The sequence below is a fragment of the Camelus bactrianus genome, chromosome 9 (assembly GCF_048773025.1).
Source record: "Camelus bactrianus isolate YW-2024 breed Bactrian camel chromosome 9, ASM4877302v1, whole genome shotgun sequence".
In the NCBI taxonomy this organism is placed as follows: Eukaryota; Metazoa; Chordata; class Mammalia; order Artiodactyla; family Camelidae; genus Camelus; species Camelus bactrianus.
Genome location: NC_133547.1, coordinates 73653622 through 73678201, shown reverse-complemented (window position 1 = coordinate 73678201; position 24580 = coordinate 73653622).

Sequence of the window (24580 nt, the reverse complement as noted above, 5' to 3'; positions counted from 1 at the left end):
GAGAGCACTTTTAGGTTTGAACTTTCTGCACACTGCAAATAAAGTCATTTCCTTTAGGAAGAGCTTTAAAGTTCTCTGTAATTAAGACCTGCATCTCCCACTGGGTAAAATTTCTGAGGCACCAGCTTCAGAACTAGAAACAAGGGCAGAGGCTTGCTTCTCTCTAAATAACATCTCTCCTTGCTTGAAGAGCAGGATACTAAATAGGACAGTACCCTATGTTCTTATTTGCTTGTTTTCCTGGGCACAGAAACTCCACTATATGAATGAGCTGGAGTATGACAGTGGACCCAGGACTTTCAGCATGCCATGGTTGAAGGAGAGCCTCCAACGTATTAGTAGTGGCTGGGTAGCTGGGTGAAAGAAGGGAGCCTTCAAACTTCAGCCACATTTAACCTGGAATTTAGCCTCTGGAACTGTAGTTGGGAAAGATAGGAAATGCTAGTAGTCTACTTTTCTCAGGAAGATAACTTAGATCTCAACTGATAGCTTATGGGACAAGGGGTCTTGGTTGCATTTGCCTTGAGTATGGTTTCCATCACACTAAGCTGAGAAGGAGAGAGATGGAACAAGTCATGGTTCAAATGCCACAGATTCCCACTGCTTTTACCAAATTTTGGTGGATTTTCTTGAATAAATACTTCTTTATTTATTATACACCCTTAGGAAAACTTTCAGAAACTTTAAATAATTGTTCTCTTAAAATAATTTTCAACAATTATGTTTGTTTTGCTGAAGAGCAGGTTCATGGAACTAACTGTGTTGCCATTCTAATGGTGGAATTCTACTAATTCATTTTTATAAGCTACTAAAGCCATAATGCAGAAGCAAGTAAAGTCGGTCAGGAAAAGTAAATTATAGACCAATCTTATGTAGAAGTCCCAATAAATTGTTAATAAAGTGAAATTGGCAATTTATTTTTTAAAATAATAATCTTACTTGGATGTGATACATTATGCTAGGAATTCAAGGATGGTCCAAGATCATACCTATTTAGCTTTAAAGATAAAAGCAAATGGAAGAATAATACATATCATATGGTACTATTCATATACATTTAAAAAGTACAAAAATTATATGTGTTTTTATGAATGTGGTATGTATGTAGTATATGTAGTAATTGTAGTAGAAGTAGAAAAAATGGACTATACATATAAAATTTCATGATAATATTTATCTCTGTGGAGGGTAAGGAAAGAGAATGTGATAGTAGAAGTGGACAAAGGAGATTTCAACTTGATTTGATGGATGTGTATTAAACTATAGAGAATATTTTTCTCTATTTTTAATGTTAAAATATAGATAGATAGAACAACTAACCCAAAATATAACTAACATGCTCCTATATTTGTAGAATCTAGTCATAGTATCAAATATGGGGCATTACATGCTGAAAAATCCAGGAAGGTTTGTATTTGTCCTTTGACATTTTACAAACTTTTAAGGCAAAAAATCCTTTTTCTGTCTGCTCACAAGCCATATGACTTTGACCAAGATTTTTTATTCCCATATATATGTAAAATACAGATACGAAAATCTACCTCCCCAAATTTTTGTGATAATTAAAGGATTTAATATTTGTGCAGTGCTTCGTTCAGCTTCCCAATTTATAATAGGTGTTCAGCAAATCCAAACCTTGCCTTTGGGCTCTTCCCCTGCTCATCTGCAGAAAACACTACTGATGAGTCCTCCTGGGTGAACAAGGTTAGAGCCAAAAAGTCAGATTTATACTACAGTTCTTGGTACAAGTAGAATATCACCTCAGGCATTCTGAACGCCCCCATGGACCATTTTACCCTTGAACCATTTGCCTTCTTAGTGGGAAGCAGGCTCAGAGCCACACAGTCTTGAGTTAAGTTCTTAGCTCTGCCACTTATCAGCTATGTGACCTTGAGCAAATCATTTAACTTCTCTGTGCTTCAGTCTCCTCATCTGTAAAATGAGGTTAATAATTCCTATCTTTATGAGTCATTATGAGAACTGGAGATAACATATTCATGTACTCGACACATAGTAGATACCCAATATATTAGAATCATTATTATTATTGTTGTTGTTGTTTTGTTCTTATTACTATTATTATTACAAAAGCATCTTCCTTACACATATTTAAAAATCAATACTGATGTATATATTCTATTCAGCACTACATCATCCTTATTAAAAGACCATTTATTTATAAAATGTGGCCACAACATTGGTTACCATCACATAGATACAGACTGAATTTTGAAATGGACATGCAACATTAATCTCTCCTTAATATTTCCTTCCCCCAGCTTAGGTTCTAAAATAGCAAAGAATTTAATGTCTGATGGCTAGTGGATCCTAATAAACACAAAGCTTTTACTGGGTTCAGTTGCCTAAATTCACCTCCAAAGGTAGAATGTTATCCAAGTCAGAGTTATTGACCTAAGAGAGGTTTATTTCAGACTGTTTCATAAAACAGCAACAAGCATTGGCTCTAAACCTGTCTCAGCTTTGCTCCAATTGCCCTCTGAATTATTGACAGACCTAATTAACCCAGCAATTTCTTAGTGATAATTGCCATCTTTTCTTAGGCAACAGATCTGATCCCTAAACCCAGATTTGCTAAGAAACGTAAAGAGATAGCAAAATAGTCACATCAAAGCCAAAAACTCCTGTCTATAGTAAACAACCTGTCAATTAAAATCTTTCATCCCTCGGAAGGGACACAAGTCAATTTTAAACAAGAATTAACCTTTTCATTCCAATTTTCCTTTTGAAGCGTAAGGTTAGAAAAGTACAGAAACTGAAAAAAGAGACACTCAGGAACCATTGCTTTTGGGTCATATAAAGCTTTAAAACACCCCCCCAAAACACACAGATAAATCTTTTGATGAAATACTTCCAATTCTTTAGAGGCATTTTTAGCAAACACAAATGTTTACCCCAATGTGCTTTCAGTGCTGTCAGCATAAGCTTGACACATTTATAATGCAGTTTGCATCAAGCTGAAGTCCAAAATCTGGGCAGTTTTCAGAGAAGGCACCCAGAAACTGTATTGTCTGCATTATTCACAATGCTGGAAGGAAGATCAATAGCTGCAGTTCACCAAGAAGCTCCAAAGCCCAGCAAGGAGCTGTTTTTGACACAGTGAATTTAGCAGGAATGATATGCTCTTTGCCGAACCCAAAGGGCGGTATTCTCAGGTTAACAAAGACGATAATGAAGTAGCAGCCTTCAGGCCAGAGAATACCACCTGGGAACCATTCTTACTGAGAAGGAGCTGTGTGCAAACACAATACTCAAGAGGAGAAAAATCACAATGGAGTTGCTGCATACACCAGGGTATACACCAGAGGGGGAAAAGTGTTCACAATAGAGCATCAAGCCTAGGGAGGGGTCCATCTACCTACTCCCTTCCCATCTGCCAGCCCATCCAGAGACAACCAGGTCTTATACATACTGAAGTCCTGGGGGCTCAGGTTCTACCACCAGGAAAGCAAGACCTGTAGGGTTCTTCTTAAAAAAAATAAAAAAAAAAAGAACTAGATAAGGACCATGATGGATTTACCAGACACAACCAGGTAGACTGTGTACAATGGGTCACTTGTTGACCACTGGGTATATATACAGGTGGTCTGGAAAATTTAAACAAGGCTAGTCTCTGACAAGAGCATCACTGTGACCAGAGGACGAGTTAAATCCCTCTGAGAGGTGCTAGCACAAATTTAATCACAGTCAGAAGTGATTCTTTGAGCAGGAAGTTAAGACACAGAGACGTTAAGTTAGAATAACCTAATTAATATTACGGGTAAACTGTCTAGTGATTCAATAAACACCTAATTTAAGCAGAGGCATAACAATACTTTTAGTAATAACAGAAGGAAACCACCATTTCTTGATTGTCTACCACATGCTGAACATCATGCTGTTTTATTTCCTTGATCCTCCAATGAATGGGCCAAAAGATGAGTAATATTTACACTCATTTTACTGATAAGAACTTAGGCCCTTAAGTCAGGCCAGCAGCATCAGTGTCACCTTGGAACTTGACAGAAATGTAAATTCTCAGGCCCAGTGCAAGACCACTGAATCAGAAACTCTGGGGCTGGGACCCAGAAATCTATGGGCGATTCTGACGGGTGCTAAAGTTTGAGAACCCTCACCCTAGAGCAACGGTTCTCAGCTTTGGCTGCACCATGAAATCACTCGGACAATTTTTTAAACTACTGATGCTTAGGTCTCATCTCTAGATATCTGATTTAACTGATCTGGGGTACAACCTGGATACAGGATTTGTAACCCAGGTGACTTATAATGTGCAGCCAAGGATAAGAGCCACAGTACTGAAAACAAATTTTCCCAAGTTTCTCCAAGATAAAGAGCTAATATTCAAACTCAGGTCTAAGACAAATGTGTGCTCTGTCCATGCACCCTTGTTACTCAAAGCCTGGCCCAGAACCACAGCAACTGCATCACCTGGGAGCTTGCTGGAAAGTAGAATCTCAGCTCATACCCCAGACCTGTGGTATTAGAACCTACATGTTAGCAAGATCCCTAGATGACAGGCATAGACAGTAGAGTTTGAGAGGCAGGATATTACTCAGTGCTCTTATACCATTAGCCATATATTCATCAGTGCCAATTTAATTGTCCTTATCAGTACAGAAGATATTATTTTAAGATACTGACTGAGATTTATTTTCCCATCCAGTCCCTTCTTCCCACTTCCTTATATCCACTACTCTTCTGATTTCATTCATCAACAGAAATAGCTGGTTAGTGGAAGGAGGAGGTTTACACAGCCTGGAACAAATAAGTGAATTGAATTTTTAAGCATGTGTTTTAACTGTATATTAGAAGAAGAAGAGGAATTATGTATTGCAGAAGTATACATAATATAAAAATTTTAAACACACAAAAGAATATCTTATATTGCTTAGGAATACATACGTTTATAGTTAAAGAATAACCCAAATATGTGAACATGATAAATACTAAATTCTGAATAGTGGTTGCCTCTTCTGAAAAAAAGAAGGGGTACAACTGGGGAGGGTCATACAGGGAGACTTGAAGTAGTACTCATATTCTAGTTCTTAAGGTAGAAGGTGCATATACAAGTATTTTCTAGAGTATTCTTATATATTCTTGTATGTCCAAAATATTTAGTAATTTTTTTAAGAAAAGAAAAACAATTTTCTCTTCTTCCACTGTTTGGGGTTGTAAATTGAAATTTCCAAGCTTAACATGAAATCACAATGGCTTATATTCAAATTACTGTGTTCCTGGAAGAAAAGCCCTCTTCCACATTGTGCGTGATTTCTTAATTTCTGTCTGCACAAGGTAATACTAGGCAGATCAAATTGTAAAGATCAGAGCAACACCCAACACCAGGACTGTGAAGGCTGGAAAAGTTGGTGGAATGCTAGAAAGGGTAAATTCTAACTTTTGTCTTGGCAGCAATTTATAGTTTGCTACCTGGTCTATTAATGCCTCAGATTGGGAAATGACGTAGGACAGATGTTGAATTGATTCTGCTTGAAATGCAGCTGCACCAACAACAAAATGCTTATAAATGCTTACTCCATGCCAAGTGTTGTTCTCATCCTATTGGACCAGAACATGGATTAATGCTATTATGAATTTACAGTAATCCTATGAGGTAGGTACTATTATTACCCTATTTTATAGACATAGGAAGGTCATGTATTAGTCAAAGTCACAAAGCTAGCAAAAGTCAGAGCCAAGATCCAAATGAGGTCATCTGTCTCCAGAGCTTACACTTAACCACTCCACTATAGTACCTTCTAGAAGTTACCAGCATAGAGATTTCAACTCAATAAAAGAAAAATCATACTAATAACAGAAACTTCTCTCAAATGGTAGGAACTGTCTTATATGGCTGAGAGCTCTGTATCTCTAGAAGAATTCAAATACAAGTGAAAAAGAAGTTCACTCATTTCAAAGTGATTGTAAGTCCTTGCAACTAGAAGGATGATCCCCTGGACCAGCAGCATCATTGGGCCACTTACTAGAAATGCAGAATCTTAGGCCTCATCCCAGATCTGCTGAAAAGGAACCTTTATTTTAACAAGTTCCCCCAGAGGAGAAGCACTAATCTAGATCCAGGTTTTGAAGTATCAGCTTGTAGGTTCTTGTGCCCCATCTCAAACCTTCTAAATCCGTATCTCCATAATTTTTTTAAATCTGTTTTTAACAAATGTTCTCAATTGCTTGGGATGAACAGTCAGATTTGGAAATCACTGGTCAGATGACCTTTAGGCAGACCCTTCATCTCTGAGACTGGGTGATTCTGGGTCATCCCTTTTCATCTTCCAGGTGGGGACCACATCTGAATGGTCAGAGGAGCGATTTCCCAGTCATCTACTCCTGACATGAGCATTACACACAGAGGAGGCCCTGACAAGGTTTATATAAATCCCACGATTTGCAGGGCCTAGATCATGAAGCCAAGCCCTTTACTTAATCAAATACCACACCCAACAATGGAACACATGTGTTTAATATGCTCACTCTTCTGACAAGGCAGGGAAATGGAGCCCCGATATAACAGATTCATTATGCATTCATCTGGGTTTAGAGGTGGCCTCTCTCACCTACTACTCCCTAAGGTGGAGAGACGCTACCCACAAACCACGGGCACAAAGAGACCTGCTGTTTCTCCTTCAGAACACTTGGCCCATTAGGCTAAAGCTAAAGGCTGCCTTTGGCCTGCCTCTTATTCCCAGACTACAGGGTCAATCCACCATCTTATTCCAAGTCAGAATAGACCCTCACACAGGATACTATCCCACTTTCAAGAAACAATAAGTCTGAAATGCTCCAGTCTGCATTTTTTTTTCTGTTCCTTTCTTTTTATAAATAAAATTTAAAATTTACTCAGAATTGCCAATTGTTAGCATCTAGTCATATTTGCTTCAGGTATTCTTGAATGGAAAAAACTCCTGCCATGTCTCAGAAACCAGGCACCTCTCTTGCCTTGCCCCCTCTCACCCAGACTTCTGCACAGCCTGTTGCAACAGCCTGAACAGCCTTCCTTCTCCCTGCCCAGTTCTTGCCCCCTTTTCATATATTCTCCATGAACCTGTTCACATCCTTCCACTGTTCCAGGAGATATTGAATGCAATGGTATTAAATGCACCTAGAAATTATAAACAGCCAGTTAATCCTATAATCACTTGTTCGTCTGACTCCCCTGCTAGACTATACGCCCACAGATAGACCAGTAGCCATGCTGTTCATGGCTTTAGTCTCAGGGTCTAGCATAGAGTGGGCACACTGGGTCAAGTTAATATTTTTTGAATGTGTGAATAATTGAATGAATAAGTAAATAAATGGATGAATAACCCAAGTGGAGTGAGGAAGGAAAACCCACTGGGAAGAGAACCACCAAATAATTTTCAAAAGTAGGAACACTGAAAATAGAATCAGATTCTGAAGTCAGGCTTCCTAGGTTTAAATCTGAGCTCTTCCCCTTACCAATCATGCGATTTGGAGTATGCTTCTTAAGTTCATTTTGCCCCAATTTCCTCTTACAAGAAAGTGATAATAATGGTACTTTCCTCAGAGGGCTGCTATGACAAGTAAATGAGTTTATAAATGTAATAACTTAGTACCTTGTACATGGTTAGCATTGTATACCTATTTACTGTGTTATTTTATTATCTGTGCATCTGCTCTTATTTGTGGAAATAATGAGCACTGAGCCCATACCAAACTCTCCCAGATCACTGTCGCATTTGAGGGATCACAGAGTGTGCCGACTGTTAAACTCAACCTGGGTCTTAAGGACAGAGCAGAAACTTGGTGAATGCACACAATGCTGGGGCTTTGGCAGTTGGGAAAGAGAGAAGAAATGTTAGAGAACAAAGGCACCCCACATAATAATGACATGAAATCGTATATGTAGACGAAAATCTGCTCGTGGGCAATGACAAGACAAATGACCAAAAAGTCACATGAGTTTTGTTTGGTTTTCAGTTTTGTTAGTGTTCTTTTAAGACAATTCTGAGCTCTCCAAGATTCCAGGAATCTTACACAGTCCTGAGCCAGGCCTCCTGAGGTGGGGGTGTAGGGCAGATTCTAACACTGGAGGTCATGGCCACCTCCCCACCTATGGCACTCCTTCATCTCTACAGGAAAGGGTGGGTGACTGGGCCTCAAATCACTCAATCATAACTTCTTCATAGATTTAAGTTTCTGCCTAATGTGTTTTTCTGGGCCTAGATGCCATGATATGTGAAGAAAGAATGAGTGAAAAAGAGGTGTTTATCGGGAAAACTTAACTAGAGGAAATAAGCAGTTGCAAGGGTCAGCCATCCCCTGGCTACAATGAACTAGAATCAATTCTCTAACTGGACTCAAATAAATTAGCAAAAATATCTCCACAGACACAGTGTCTCCCATCAGGAAATCATCTTAAGCAATGAAAAAAAGATTAATTTTATTGCCAAGGGAAATATCCTCAAATTCTAGCATGACGACTCTATTTTCACCAGGGGACACATATTTTTTTTCTATTAGCTGAAGCTCTTCCAATACAATATTCTACAGTTGCCTTTGAAGGGAAATGAATACATTCTCATTAAATTTCTGTTTATTTGGAATGTAAGATGTGGGCAGAGAGAAAGGATTTTTAGTCAGGTGTTCACCATAAGAAAATCTCACTCTTATTCTCCAATGGCCATTCCAGGCTCCTGTGGCCAATAATGCCTTTAGTTAAATCCATTCTTAGAAAATGGCTATTGAAACACATTAGCAGAGTAAGTGGTTGGCTGCCTCTCCACCATTTTGAAGGGAATCATATAGAATCATGCTTGCCTCTCTAAATTGTTCCTGCCTTTCTTCATTCATGCAATGATATCTAGTAAATTTCTAATACGTATTTCAAACAATTAAAGTTTTTATCTGCAAATAAAAGTCTTAGATCAGGGCACATTGCTAGGGCTCTCTTGCTTTGTTTTATGCCTGTTTTAGTCATGATTGATAGGCTGCTTTCTTCAGTGGAGGAACCACTGCCAGCCTCTGCCCCTACCACAGAGGACTGGAGCAGGGTCATACCCAAACGGAAGAGAATTCAACTGATTCTGAAGTGGTTAAAGGGAAATTGTCCAGGAATAGCTCCCCATTACTAATGGGAGAGAAACTACTCAAGAGAACTCTGTGGAAAGTGGGAATGCAGGGTAAACAAAGAAAACGGTAGGGTGTTCAGCTCAGGTTCCTACCCTTAACAAAGATAAAGACTTTGGTGGTATTTCTAAAGGCCTCCATGCAGGGAGAAACAGAATCTAGAGTGTTAGTGTGGCTAACACTAATCTGTGGGACATATTCTAGTTCTGCGTGGACTTTTCAAGGATCCTTGCAATAAACTTCCATCACTCCCAAGCAATCAACACAGGTTCGGTCCTTACACCCAAGGAACCCACTTGGCTGACACCATACAGCTACCGCCCAACAAAGTGATGAACTCTCAAACACAAGAAAACCCTAGTGAATGTATATGCCAGGCACTGAGGTCCATGCTTTTCATGCATTATTTCATAGGATCCCCACCGTAATTCTACTAGACAAATTAGCAATGTCCTTATTTCTGAAGTGAGAAGACTGAAGCCTTGGAAGCGTAAGCACTTAGCCTGAATTCATCCAAAGAGCAAATGATAGAGCTGGGGCACAAATCCAGACTGTCTGATTCAAGAGTTCATGGCCTTAACATCATGATCCAATGCACCCCACCCTGTGTACTCTATTTCATCCTACAACATCCTGTAAGGTAGGTATGATGACTTCTCCTCTAGACAGGAAGAAAAGTTGATAAACTTGTCTTGGTGACATTGCTGAGATGTAAACCCCAGGTTTATCTGTCTTGGGAGCCCAAATATTTAACCCTTACGCTTAAAAAATTAGAGGAGAGGGTCTTCTAAACAGCACACAGCTCAACTCTTTTAGGATATGTTTATTTTTAACCAAGAATATTGGTGGTAGAGGGCAATATTTTATGTCTTTTCTTTTAAGCAGCAGAGAGGTGCCTGCAACACACAGTATTTGTATTTCCTACCCATCATAATTGGATGTTTTCCACAGGATCCTAGTAGTCTGTCTTCTGAATTCATTTCATACAAAACACATCCAACTGGGGCCGGTGGTGGGAGGCTTAACTGGTAAAAAATCACCCATCCTGATATTTTAAGGTTAGTTTCTTTTTTATTATTATTTGAACTAATAGTTTGCCTTGGCTATTTCTCATTTAAGAGGGGTTCAGCGGATGGAGAAAGGCACTTAGGAGAAGGGATGACCTGGCTAGCGAGCAGACCATTGTGTCTGAAATAAAAATCAATTGCTCACCATGCAGATTGCAGAAGAAGCTGCAAATAAAATTACTGTAAATTTAATTAAAACATTCCAGCCAAGTCCATACATTTGGTATTGATTACCTGGCCTGCAATTTCAGGGAGTTAATTAACACAGCCTGCGCCTGGACAACAAGCAAAAGCCAGAGCAGGCACTGGTTGTCCTAGCAACAGGTAGGCGAAAGCAGCTCACAGATTAAATTGAAGGAAATACACAGTCTTATTGAATTAGACTTAAATGCAATGATTTAAAAATATGAAGAGGCAACTTAAAGTTCAAAACACACTTCATGAACATGAGTCATTGTGTGTTTCTAATTGGGCCAGGATAGAGTGTACTGAAGGATGGGAAGACAGAGTGGGAAGGGTGGAGATGGGGGTCATTTCAGATAATCCATTATCATGAGAGCATTTCCTCAGCACTGCTGGCTCAGGGTACTGACTCCTGCAAGAATTCATTTGGAATGAAGAAAAAAGGTCATTATGAATAACCTCCTAGGTCCATAAGTAGAATGAGTCAATTTATTTTCCCTTCTCCAAAACAAGGAATCCCATGGGAAGAAAGCACATTCTCGGAGATTGGTTCATAGGATGACCACTGTGGAAACTGCTTCATGCCCTAGACACTGCCTGGGTGTGCACTCAGAGCTCTCTCCTTTGCTTTCTGTCGTGCTAAGTTTTTTTTTTTGGTTTTGTTTTTGTTTTTTAGACAAGAAGTGTATTTCTGAATTTTGTGGCTTCAGCAGAGGATGACTGATGACTGTGGTCCCTAACAAAAATTAACCATGCACTTACAAAGATATGACATTGTTTATGCACATCAGGGACTAAACTCCACCTCTACCACCCACCCTCTCCCCTGCACACCCGAGCATGTACACACTCTACTCTTGGATGCCTGAAAGTTCCTTATTGAGTCTAATATCCTAGCTTAGAGCTTTGCACCCTCTTATAATACAAATAACTTTGGGAGAGATGGCATAATTATTATTATGATGATAATCAATAAAAATTCCTAATTACCTAGTGTCTATTACATGCCAAGTATGATGCTACGTGCTTTCCTAAATGTTGTTTAATTTGATATTCATAATAAACTCTGAGAAACAGGGAGGGTCAACTTAAACACTGAAGAAATTGAGGTTCACAAAGATTAGTTAATTTACCACAAATCACATTTCTAGTGAATGACAAAGCTAGGATTTGTCAGACTCATCTTTCTCCAAAGCCTATGCTCTTTCTACTATACCAGCAATATTTCCAGCTTTTGCTAAGGAAACCCCTTTCCACTTCCATTTTTAAAAATTACAGTGGAATTCTACATGGCATTCTGATTTATGAACTGTGTGAGTGCAGAGAGGGCATGGGGACGGAGCCCAGCTACTCTGCTGCCCTTACACAGACCCCAGAATCAGAGGCCCCAAAGATTGCTCTACAGTAGGCTGGGGCTTTGAGGACACGGTGGTGATGGCCCCAGACACCATCCTGAGCTTCCTACTCAGCAGAGAGGAGCCTTGATGGGCGAATCCACTGCCTGCCTCTCCCTCCCTCCCACCCCTGCTGTGCAATCCCGCCTGCTGCTGTAGGTCCTGGCTTTTTTCCCTACTAAGGATCACCAACAAACAAATACATAGTCAAAAGGAAAAGACAGAGGTTTTACTCCAAAATGTATTTCAGCTGACTTTAGAGAGCATTTTGCAGGGATTTAGTTTCCTTTCCTAACCACATTTGACTTAAGGCCCAGAGTGGACATTAGCTGGAATGATGAGGGCTTTCCCTCCACACGACATTATAATAATGTTTGCACGTTAACTCCTGTACTATTATATATGTTAACAAACATATTTAAAAGGAAATTTTATAACCTTACCATAAATCTGAAGAACTTAAGTTCTGCTCTAATATGTATCCACGTAACTACAACATCACTGTAATGAAAAATTGAGTATTTGTCCATAATCACTTAAACAAATTGCAAATACCACCAGTGGTTTGTGTACTAGGATTTGAGAAATGCTGAAAACATTAGAAACTTTCATCTGTAGATTATTTCAAGAGCTTCTTCCAGCTCTGCTCCTTTGGGATCTGAACTTCTACTACGAGATGGTAAGGGAGAGGGCTGAGCAGCAAGCAAGGGGACAGAGGGATATCCAAGGCAAGTGAAGGGGACCAGGTAGACCACAGCTACACATGGTGGAGGTGGCCAGAGGCATAAAGAAAGTCTGCTAGGTGGTAACACAACCACCTAAGTTCTAACCAGCCAATGACCACCTGCAGGCCCCACCTGCCCTTGGGATTTCTCCCACCCCGGAAAGCTGAAAGACAAGCAAACACATGGATCATGAGATTCATCCCTACACAAGGACCCCCAGGGTAGACACATGATCTATGTAAATTCCACACAAGGTCCTCCTCTTCTCCAATGCCCACTGCTAACTTCTGCATGGAGCTGTTCTTCTGTTTACAAACTACATCTCACCCTCAACATCGCTTTATCAGATAAGTGGGTGTCTGATGCTCATTTTGCAGATGAACAAACTAAGGCTTGTAGAAGGAAACAAACACATTGACCTTCAAACTCACGCTTATTTTCCTCCAAACCACATCTGCCTCCAGCTGTACAACACTACCTGCAACTCAAAATTCTGACCCCAGAACTCAACAACTATCTTTCACAAATGTTATAGTGCACAAAATTTCTGTAAGGAACTTACAAGACATAGGAATTGTTCCAATGCAGGGGTTTGGGGACAGGGGTGCACAGAATATACAACCTCTCCAATTGTTGAAGGTGGTTTTGATACATATGGCCAGTGAGCCACACTTTGAATGCCACTATTCTGCAAGGTCCTAGAATAAGGAGAGAGCGTGGGGTCCCGGAAGTCAAGACACTAAATTTGCCACTTTCCTCTCTCAGCCTGTTTCTTCCTCTGCAAATGAGCCCATCAAGCCAGGACCTGAGAGAGTCTTCCAGCCTTCACCTTCCAGGACCGTGCAGCCTTGCCTGCATGTGGAGCATACTGTCAAGTACACTGATTGGTATAGTATAAATCCCTCCTCTCTTTTCAGTTCACAGGCAAATAGAGTGTGTATGTTTATTTGGCATGAGAGTAGGGGTATATAGGGTGTGGGAGAAGGTGCTCTGGAATCAAACTGCCTTCAAGCAAATCTGGACCTGACTTTTATTAACTATGTGAATTTAGACAAGTCACTTAACATTAATTTTTCTGAACCTGTTTCTTCAACTATAAAATAGGAAAAATAACACTCAAATGACTGAAAATTGAATGAGCTGTTAACTATAAAGGAACTAATACAATGACTGGCACGTAATGAATGCTCAAAAAAGATTACCTATTATGAGGATGACTAATATATTTTTGTTCTCTGCTCCAGCCCTGCCTAATCCTCTCTGCAGCTTAGAAGAGAAGCAAAGAATAGACAGAACAGCCTCTGTGCTAGAGGCATAAGCCATATGTTTAGACAGCCCCCTACACACAGGTGTTCACTTCCATCTTTCCTAATAAGGCAGCCATTAGAATTGAGATTGTGTGAAGCTGTGTTTCAGGAGAGATACAGGGGAGAAAGAGGAGGAGTCCAGAGACCCTCGGCACTAATTCTCCAGCCCAAGGTCACTGTTCAACCACCACTGGGCCATCCCTACCTGTGTGTTTCATCAGCCTATAAAATGGCATGAGGTTTCTTGGGCTGCAATTAGGCAAGTGCATACAGACCTGTATCTCTGTGTGCAACCTCATTAAAGTGAATGATAAAGTGAAGGTCGACTATCTTTATAAGGACAAGAAGCGAAGGACCTAACGCTCAGAAAGCCAGGAGGCTAATGAGAAACAGAAAGCACTTTCAGTACTAGGGATGAAAAGAGGGAATCTACTTGGGGGCAGAAACTTGTCAAAAGCTCACCAAAATTCACACACACACACACACACACACACACAAAATCATAAAATACAAATGTTTATAAAGATCTTCTTAAGTTCAGAGGCTTCCAAAGAAAAGGAAACAAATACAACAAAACTTTATATAATACCAAACCAAAACAGAGATTATACAAATTTTCACTGAGCGTCTACTATATCCCCGGACTGTGTTAGAAAAAAAGAAACATATTCTTTAATATAAACAATCCCACATCCTATTCATTATTCTATGTCCCATTGTTCTACTTATGTAGCAACTATCCACTAAGTGCCTCCAACCTTCTCAATGCTCCCAGATGGTGTGAAATGCAGTGCATACCATTTTGACTGCCCTCTGCGTCTATTTCCCTCCTGGTGAAGCAGCATGTGCACAAGGCCATGAAGTAGGACAGTGGATCATCCCGGTGCATCCCATCTCCACGCTCACAGGAATGGTCTCTGATGGACACAGAAACACAGGCTGATCAGAGCTCTGCTCTAAGGCTTTATCACTGGAGATGATGACCAGATCTCTCTTTATTCTATGGCCAGGGAGATGTAGGACTCCGTCTCTGGGGCTATCACAGGGCTACCTCTCCCAGAAGGTAGAGGAGATGACTACAGGGGAGGAAATGAAATGACACACAAAGGGAGGCAAAGGTGTGTGCATGTGCGTGCACACACATGTGCACAGGTGTTCACATATGTACACACATGTGTATGTGTATATGAGAGACAGAAAGAGACAGAGAGGTGAAGGCAGAATGTCTTCAGAGTATTTGATTCGCAGGATCTGTGATACCTAAAGCCAACTTCACTTTTGCTCTGTCCTTGTTTGATTATGAAAGCCAGGAATTTATCTAAAGTTGGGTTTCTGTCACTTGTGAACAAAAAAAGGAAAACAGAAAATAGACTATGATCTCAACAAGGGGCTTAACATCCAGTTAAAGAGCCAAGTATAGCTATTTTGAACCCTTAACCAGGGTAAATATATACTTATAAAATCTCACAAGAATATAAATGACCATAAAACAGAGGCTTCGTCTCTCTAATGGTTGTGTTCTGTGGCAATAAACAATATCTGCCATTCTCCCGTTCAAACTGCTCCATTTCAGTCCATAAATCAGTTCTTGAGAGCAAGAAGACTCGGGCACAAACCCCACAGAAACCTATTATTCCAAGGAAATACAGTGGGCCAGGGCCGCGTGTCCCAGGAGGTTCCCTGGAACACTAATCCTGGCAGGTGTGGACCTGAGTCTGCTCTTCTCAAAAGGACACACCCTGTGCCTAGCAGAGAGCCTAGTGTGTGGTTAGCACCAAATATACATTTGTTAAGTGAATGAATAAAGCTGCTAGTCTGTTGCCAAACAAATTTGAGAAATGTTATGTTTTATCTTCTTCTTAGAGATCCCCAGCACAGATGAGCAAAAATCAAGGCTCCTGAGAAGTTCTGCAGGGAAGAAACATGTTTCACTTGGTTTAGTACATTGTTCCCTTAAACCACTTATGGCTAAGGAACCTGTTTGGCTTCATAACACCAATAAGCACCCTCACCCCCATAGATCTAACTGTGGACCGTGCATGGAGAACACTGGGCAAGGGCCACTGGTCAGTGAGTAACCCTCTCCCACAGCCTGGCCTGAGCACAACTAGAGCGTGTTAATCAGGAAGATTAAGATTAAGAAAGAGCTTCCCAGCAGCACTTGCTCCATGCCCCCCCACCAGGTCCGTCTCAGCACGTCTGCTTTCCAAAGGGGTAGGAGCAAGGGCTGTAGACTCCTAACTTAGCCTCCATCCCATGCACACATCCACAGCAGCCCAAACACAAACATTGGAGGGTGAGTTTAAACAGAGAGCATTTAAATATCAAGGCAAGAAGAAAAGCCTTGAAACTGAATGTAGCAGACTGGCACAAATTAGGAAAGATTAATAGAGTCAGACACACACTCTTTGAGTCATTTTTAGATAATCAGCAGGTTCTCACTGGCATTATCCTAATCCAGCACCACAGTGGAAGAAAATTCACTCGATGGCTCTCATGGTCAACTCCACAGGAACCAAATAAGCTATATTAATGTGCAGAAAAGATCAGGGCCAGGGCAAAAGGGGCAGAGAGCTAATTCTAGGTATGAAATGCTGCCAGAACTCAGGAGCGCTGCTTCTTTAGGAAAGACTGACATTCTCCATTAGAAAATTAAATAGTTACAATGATTAATTACATCCATTTGAGTTAGTCTTTGCAAAGAGGTCCCCAAGAGCTGTACTCAGGGCTTGATTCTTAGAAGTTCTTAGCCCAAAATATAATAGGGTGAATGGCAAAATGGGGAGCCAAGATAGCTCTGACCTTTTCAGCAGCAGCGCTTTTTTAGTAGAAATTGAAACTGGAGATACAGCCGTTTGTTTAAAAAAAAAGAAAGAGGAGAGGTGATGGTGATCATGCAATCCTGAATTTAGGTGGGTCTCTTTAGCCAGTCACTTAAAACTTGTTCTAATCAGCTATACAAAATTTTCCCTGCCTGTAATGTTCATCTCAGGAGTTCATCTGTCCAGCATGTTTTTCCCTTCTGAAAAGAAATGCTCCACTTCATCTGAAAAATTACTCATCACAGGTACTCCATGGGATTCTGATAGGGCAGCCAGTCACCATGACCTGCCCCCTGTCCCCAGGTGTTCACATATGCCCTAGAATTAACCAGTCTTACTATATGATTCCCATGGTCCCAAAGGTTGGTCCAGGGATTAGCATTTGGCCCAAAGCAGCCAATCAGAATACTTCTGATGGTTGTCCTATAAATTCTGGAAGAAGAAATCATTTTTCTCACTTGATGAATTGGACTTTTGTTTTATTAGAATTGCTGACAGCCATCTTCCCCACAAGAGAGCAAAACTAACAGGGTATATGGAGGTGGTGAGGCAGGAATAACAGCTAGGGTGGGAGGGAGAGAGAGGTATGAGGACACTGTTTGAGCTCCTCATATTAAGCATGTTAAAGTCACTAAATCTTTTTTTTTTTTTTTTTGACTGAAGCTAGCTTGTGCTGGATTTTCTGTCACGATTTGAAAGAATCTGACTTAACCCCCAAACTGGACTAGTTTATCTTCTCTGAAAATGACACTAATTGCAATTGTTTTTTAATTGTCCATCTCGATGAACAGTGAGCTCATTGAGCGTGTCCAGAGCAGAGGAACCGTTACTTTTCCCCCAGCTCCTCAACCTATCAACAGCAATTGGTTGGTGTATTAGTTTCCTATTATTGCTGTCACAAATTGCTAGAAATTAAGTGCCTAAAACAAAACAAGTTTATCATCTCACTGTTCTGGAAGCCAGAAATCCAAAATAAGCCTCCCTGAGCTAAGGTCAAGGTGTTGGCAGGGCTGGCTCCTTTGGAAGGTTCTGAGAGGAGAATGTTTCTTTGCCTTTTTCAGCTCCTAGGGCCCCCTGCATCCCTTGGCTCAAGGCTGCTTCCTCAGAGCACTCCCACCTTTTGCTTTTGTTGTCACATCTCCTGCTACTCATTCTGTTCCTCCTGCCTTCCTCTTCTAAAAACTCTTGTGATTAGGCCTACATATATAAAATCCAGAATAATCTCCTCATCTGAAGATTTTAAACTTAATTACATATTCAAAGTCCCCTTTACCATAGAAGGTAACATATTCACAGGTTCCAGGAATAAGGGTGTAGGCTTCTTTGAGGGGCCATTATTCAGCCTAGCATAGCTGTGTGCAAAAAGCATTTGTAGAAAGAAAGTATATGAAGTATTTGCAGTCTTTCCAAAGCTCAATGTTGTAAACATCTTCAATACCAGGAAAGGCAGAGGATGATGGCCAAGGACAAAGAAGAACATAGACGCCAGGTCTTCCCTGTGGGTTTGAGAGTCCTCATTGTCATTTCACCCGTCTGAACTCCTATTTTAAGTATTGCCTCCACCCAGTGTACATTATTTATAGTTCTCTGCAGAAATGTGAAATTCTAGCATTTGACAAAAAAAGAAATTTGGGGACCCAAAGGGCCTTCCCCTTAAATCATGTTCTTTACTTGGATCTAAGCATGGATCTGGGCTTGGCCTAGAGGGAGGGCATCACAGATTCCACTTACAGGTGGGAATGATCCATGCTCTGCGAGAGCCAAGGCAGCTAGCTTTCCAGATGCTGGGTGGGGCCGACAAGATTGTTCTGGAATGTCTGACAAACTAATGCTGACTCGTCCGTCAAATTTCATGACTTAGACAAACACACACTGTGATATATGTCAATCAGCTCAGTTCCCATCTCCTCCCCTCACTGATCTCCAATTGTCTGTCAGGTTAAGAAAACTAATATAGAATTCACTAATCATTAGTAAAAAGGATATTATCTAACATCTGTTGATGCTTGCTATGTGCCAAACGTATTGTTAGGCACATGTAGAAGTTAGTATCATGCTAGCTGCTGTAACAGATAACCCACATTTCAGTGACTTAACATAACAAAAGCTTATTTTTCACTTACAAAAAGTGCAGTCAGCAGTGGCAGGGTAGAGAGTTTGGTTATGCTCCATGCAGCCAAATAGAGACACAAGTTGCTTCTATCATATGGAGCCCTCATCCTCTGCAGCCTCGGAGACCTTATGAACAGCTGGCAGGCAGGGAAAGATCATGGAAGTTCACCATGGACCTGGAGCACATAACTCTCACTCATATTCCATTAGCTTGATCTTAGTCATTGGACCTCATCTAACTGCAGGGGAGGCTAGGAAATGTACATTGGCTTTATGTCCAGGCAGAAAATGGACAAGCTTTCAGGGAATGCATAGGGATCTCTACCATCACGTGTTTCTCAAATGATCTCAGCTAATCCCACCAACAAGGGTATGAGGTGGGCACCATCTTCATTTCCATCAAACAGTTGAGTCCCAAAGAAGTCAAGTACCTCCCCAAGTTCACATACCCCAATATGTGCTTTGAATGCAAGTCATTTTGACTCCTAAATCTATGCTCTTAACCAGTGGTACTCAAGCAGGGGCAATTTTGCCTGCCAGCATCCACCCCCTACAGAGATATGGACATTCTGACTGTCACAACTGGGGGTGGGGAGGGAGATGGCAGTACTGGAAGTTAGTGGGAAAGAGGCCAAGGATACTGCTACACCTCCTACAGTGCATAGAAAAGCCCCCAGAGCAAAAAGTCATCTGGCGAAAATGTCAATAGTGCCCAGACTGAGAAACACTGTTCTTAACATTTACACATTTCTATAGTTCTAAGGGTGACTGGCCAGCATCCAGAGGCTGCCCCACTGGAAAATCTCCTGGGACTGACATGAAACTGTTAAATTTAAGTAATGCAGGGATTTTTTTTTTCCTTTAATGCAAAAGGCAAAGTGCCAAATTATTTAACTTATGATGGAAATTATTGCTCCAGTAAAAATATATCCTTTGGAAATATGGCTGCAAATAAGCAGAGACATGAGCCAAACCAAGAGTCTGCTCCAACCAGAATAGAAAAGGGCAGTGGGGAGTGGGTGCCAAAGGAAATCAGGCATAAGATATGTATGATTAATTTTTGTTTGTTTTTAGTATCACCTGATCTTGGCTTATGTGCTGGAAAGAACACATCCAAAGTGGCTTTGGCAAAATGGTTACTCTTCACCTCAATTCTGAACCTTTTTTTTTGTGATGGTTCAGGTTAAAAAAAAAAAAAAAAAGATGCTTCTTGCATTAAGAAAAATGCTTTTCCTTGCCAGTCTCCAAAGCTTTCCCTTCCAGCACAAGGGGAAGACAGAGGTTCACTACAGCCAGGTGGAATTTTGCATAGCTTTGGATCAGGAAAACTGGCTTAAACATTGGCTTCCCATTTCCTAGCTGTGTGACCTTGGGGAAATTACTCTTTGAATCATTTTTCTCACCTGTAAAATGGGAATAATAACTGCATGTAGTTCACAGGGTGGTGGAGATTTAATGAGATAATCACATAAAGTGATGAGCTCAGAGCTTAGCGCGTGGTTAGCCCTTGCGTGCGAGCCCTCGGCTACATCATCATCATCATCATCACTAGGAGCGCTGCAGGGAGCGGGTGGTGGTGATAATGGGCTAAGCCCTGGAGGAAGGATGTTATCATGGAAAGACTCAACAGCGGCTCTAAACATCTCTGGCAGCGCTCCAGCTTTGCTCCCTGTTATTACTATGAACCTGGCCATGTCAACTAAAAGCCTCAATTTACCATCAGTGGCATGGAGATAAGACCTGGATGTGGCACCCTCTCTCAAGGCAGCCATGAGGATGGAGAATTGTGGCAGGGTGATGGAGAGCATGGGTTCTGGAGCCAGACTGCCAGGGTTCAAGCACAGGCCATGCTAGTCACTGGCCAAATGACCTTGGGTGAGTGACTCAACTCACCTGTGCCTCTAGCTCCTCCTCATGTAAAATGGGGATAATAATAGTTACCACTAGGATGGAAGAAGCATAAGGGCAGGGATCCTTGTCTACTTTGTTTACGGCTATAACCCCAGCACCTAGGACTGTCTGCTACATTGTTGGCATTCAGTAAGTATTTGTTGAATAAATGAATAAATGAATGAATGAATGATGGTCCCTAACATACAGGGTTGCAACATGGCTTAGCTGAGTGTATACCTGTGATGACCATAGAATGGTACCCGGCTCATGATGTGTGTACAAGAAACACTGGATATTATAAGACTGTCAATAAGCTTTGTCCAAATGAGGGATTACTAACTTAAAATATACACAGCAATGGCCTCAGGTTTGATTCACTAGAGCCAGAAACAGCCATCGATGTACAGTCAAGGCAGACACCAGGAGTGCTTCTTCCTCCTCAGCCCGCTCTCTACTCTATGGTTTGCTGCTCTCCCCCAGGCAAGGCATTGCATGAACTTGATGGTCCCTCTCACCCCGCTTACATCCCTGGGTTTCTTCCCCCAGCTAGGTGTGCATATTTAGACCCCTTGCTGAGTATCCACAGTGGACCATGAGTAACTCTCTCAGATGCGGTGTGTCTGTCCCTCCATGGGTCTCTGCAGCTTTGTCTCAGCAAGATGGGTCCATCCAGGGGAAGCTTCCAGCATGGAAACTGCCCACGAGGGGCCTGATGTACTGTTCAAATCTCAACTGTAGTGGACATTCCTAAATGGCTCTCCATGTAGTGATGGAGATGGCCATTCAACTCCCTTTTTACAAGCTGCAGGTGTGGTAAAGCTGAAGGCTCTACTTCTCAGACTCCCCAGGGTTCAGGATAGTATTTGCGTTTGGCCACTCAGACACACAAGATCTGGAAGGCAGCAGTGAGGCAGAGGTCATGCTTCTGTTACTCCTTCTGGTGAGAGTTCCCACAATACTTGATGTTTCCACAGCAAGGTTAGAAACCTAGCTGTGTGGATGTCAAGAGGCAGGATCCGGGCACCATTTTGCTGATGTGGATCCAGAAGTGGCATAGCTCTGGAGCCAACGGTTCTGGTGGCAAAATTCCTGATCGTTGGATCACACAAAGGTGGTACGATCAGGAGCCAGCACTTGGTGGGACAGCTCCTCAGTTCTCCACTTATTGAGCATCACAGGAGCCATTCCCTATGTGGACCAATTCTGTATTGCTCTTCTGGAAATCATTCCTGGAGCCCAATCCTAGCTTTTCCAACCATATTCTAACCACTTAATATCCTGCAAATTACTTTCTTCTTAAAACAGCAATTTGTGTGTTCTGCCACTGAGCCGTGACTAACAGATTCTCCTTTTCTAATATGAGATCCAATTTTCAGCTGAAACCCCATCCTGTCCTACCACAGTCTTCCTAGGCCCTTATGAGTAGAATATACAACCCAGGCTTAAGCCAATGAAAGTCCAAAACCCTTCTCATGAAGTCACTGCTTCAGGGTGAAAGCGTGTGACCCAAGCCTCCCCAGTTAGAGTGAATCTCAGAAAAGTTTTCTGGGAATGCTAAGAATAAATACTCTTTTCTGCCAGATTTGAAGCTAGCAGGATGTGACCCTGAAAACCAGAAGCAGGCATCTTGCATCTATGAGAAGAAACCCATCTAAAGATGAGTTCTCCAGAGAGAAAACTGAACGAAGAAATGGACAGTAAGAAATCACATCTGTGGTGGCTTGAGTTCTTGTAACCAGCTGCATCTAAAATAAGATTAATCCTTAGGTGGTAAAGGTATATAAGCCAAGAGGATTTCTTTTATTTCTTTTTTTTTTTTCTATAAGCCAGTCTGGATTACATTATTCAACCAAGACTTCTCATCATACTACCCAGTACAGTAGTTTATGTTGTGGGTCTATCTCTGTTTCTAGAAGTAACGATTAGTGCAAATGTTTCCTGAACCAATTATGTGTGTAGAACATGCAGAATCATCCAGAGACTACTACTTTGATCTTCTCTCTAATCTGGGCTGCCCAGGGCCCGTTTCCTCCTGGCATCTGTTAACGTGCGTCCTGAGGACGACTCCCCAGAAACCACAAGTCCAGAAAGCCCTTGTCTGTATAACTCACCCCTCTAGCTTAGGTTTCTGAAAGAAAGGAGAGTTTGTTTGTTTGTCACTTACTATAATTGATTTGTTTCTCCCTAACTGTGCACTCAATCTCAATTCCCTTGGCTGCAGACAGCAAATCTGGGGCCCAGAGCTCCAGGAAGTCTATTATTAGCTGCACATAATTTGTCATGTGAGGGAGCATGGATTTTGGTGGCCATGGAGATGATAAATGGTTTGGGAAGAGTGAGGGCAGGATCCGGGGTAGTTTTGCCTGGAGAAGTTTGAAGGAGTCTTAAAGGGGTCAATAAGCAATGTAAGAGAATATGCAGAACCCAGGGGACCTGCCACAATGCTGGACACAGGGTCCCCTAGCAAGAGTCACAGCCACTCAAACTTGTTGCCATGGCACTTCTGCAGTGACCTCTGTTTCCAGGCACATGTTGGGGTTCAACAGGTGTCAGACATGAGTCTTTCTTTGTAAGGGACTGGATGAAAGCAAAATTGTGTAAGAGACAATATTAGGCCTTGATGTGGCCTCCTACCTCCCCCAGGCACCCAGGGGAGTCTTCTCCTGCCTACTGTCCTCTTCCACTTTCTCTTTTAGGGCAGCTTCTGGGTTCCAGGTCTCAATTATTCCTGCATCAATCAACCCACCCCTGTTCCCAGTGATGCTCATACAAGAAAACAATATGGTATACACAAGTACACAAACCTTTGCCAACACACTTTACATGTGGTCCCTGCTCCTTTGCATGCCAGACTCCAAAGACCACCCTAAGAGGGAGTTTTCAGGCTATACAGAAGGTCAACACAGGAGAGATCTGAGGCAAGTTCTCAAACTAAATCACCACTCTGCCATTTGCTTATACCATAGAGAGGAACCTAGCATCTCCTCGAAGATACCTAAAATGAAGTAAGTATTTCTGAAACAACAACCAGTGCAGCTTTATATTTATCCAGGGTTGAACAATCACTCTAAACTTAGACTTATAAATTTATCTTCTTTGCTCTTCCCTGGAGCTCAGAAGGTCTGCAAGGCAAGTAGTTATATCAGTTCCACTGTACAGGTAAGGAGATACCCAGGGACAGAGATGTCCAGTGACTTGCTCAAAGTCAAATAGCTTTTATGAAGTAGAGTCAGAATTCAAATTCAGATCACCCAACATTTAACTAGGCACATCCTTTTTCCTGTCTGCAGCACAAGTTGTCCAATCTCCTACAAGATATATTGGCATCTGCAAATTGTCCATAGGTGTATCCACCCTAATTTGAATTTATGGCATCAATTTATGACTGACCCGTTTTGAAGTACCTAAGAAAATGTAGCAATTTAACATGTCAGAGGTTATCAGGAAATTCAATCTTCTTGTTGTGGTGTCACCAAGAATTCAGAGATAAGCTATGCGGAAAATGGACATCCCAAGCTTGAGATTACCTATCATAGCATCTCCTTGAGCAAAAATACCCAGATGCTCTTACAGCATCTCTGGGAAACAGCAGTGACCATCTCTTACTGAATGATGTGATAACTGAAGTGAAGATACACTGAAATCTGAAGACACTGTGATGTACATGCCATCCTCCTGAGTTTGCAATTAGGGAAAAATGTGAATGATGATGCTTTCATAAAAGCCACCAGGACCAGCCAGAGTGAAAAGTCTCAGAGGTAATAACCGAAAGGCTCTGATTAGCAGGTAAGCTGGAAAACATGAACAGCATTGTATAATTTCACCAACTGTCATATCCTCACCTCACTGGGGCTCGCATTGCTCAGGGAAGACTTCAGATGAGCTGGATTTATTTAAAATGCACAGGGACATCTGATAGATGTGCTAAATGAGCAGGCTCGACACCATTTTTACTTTCCC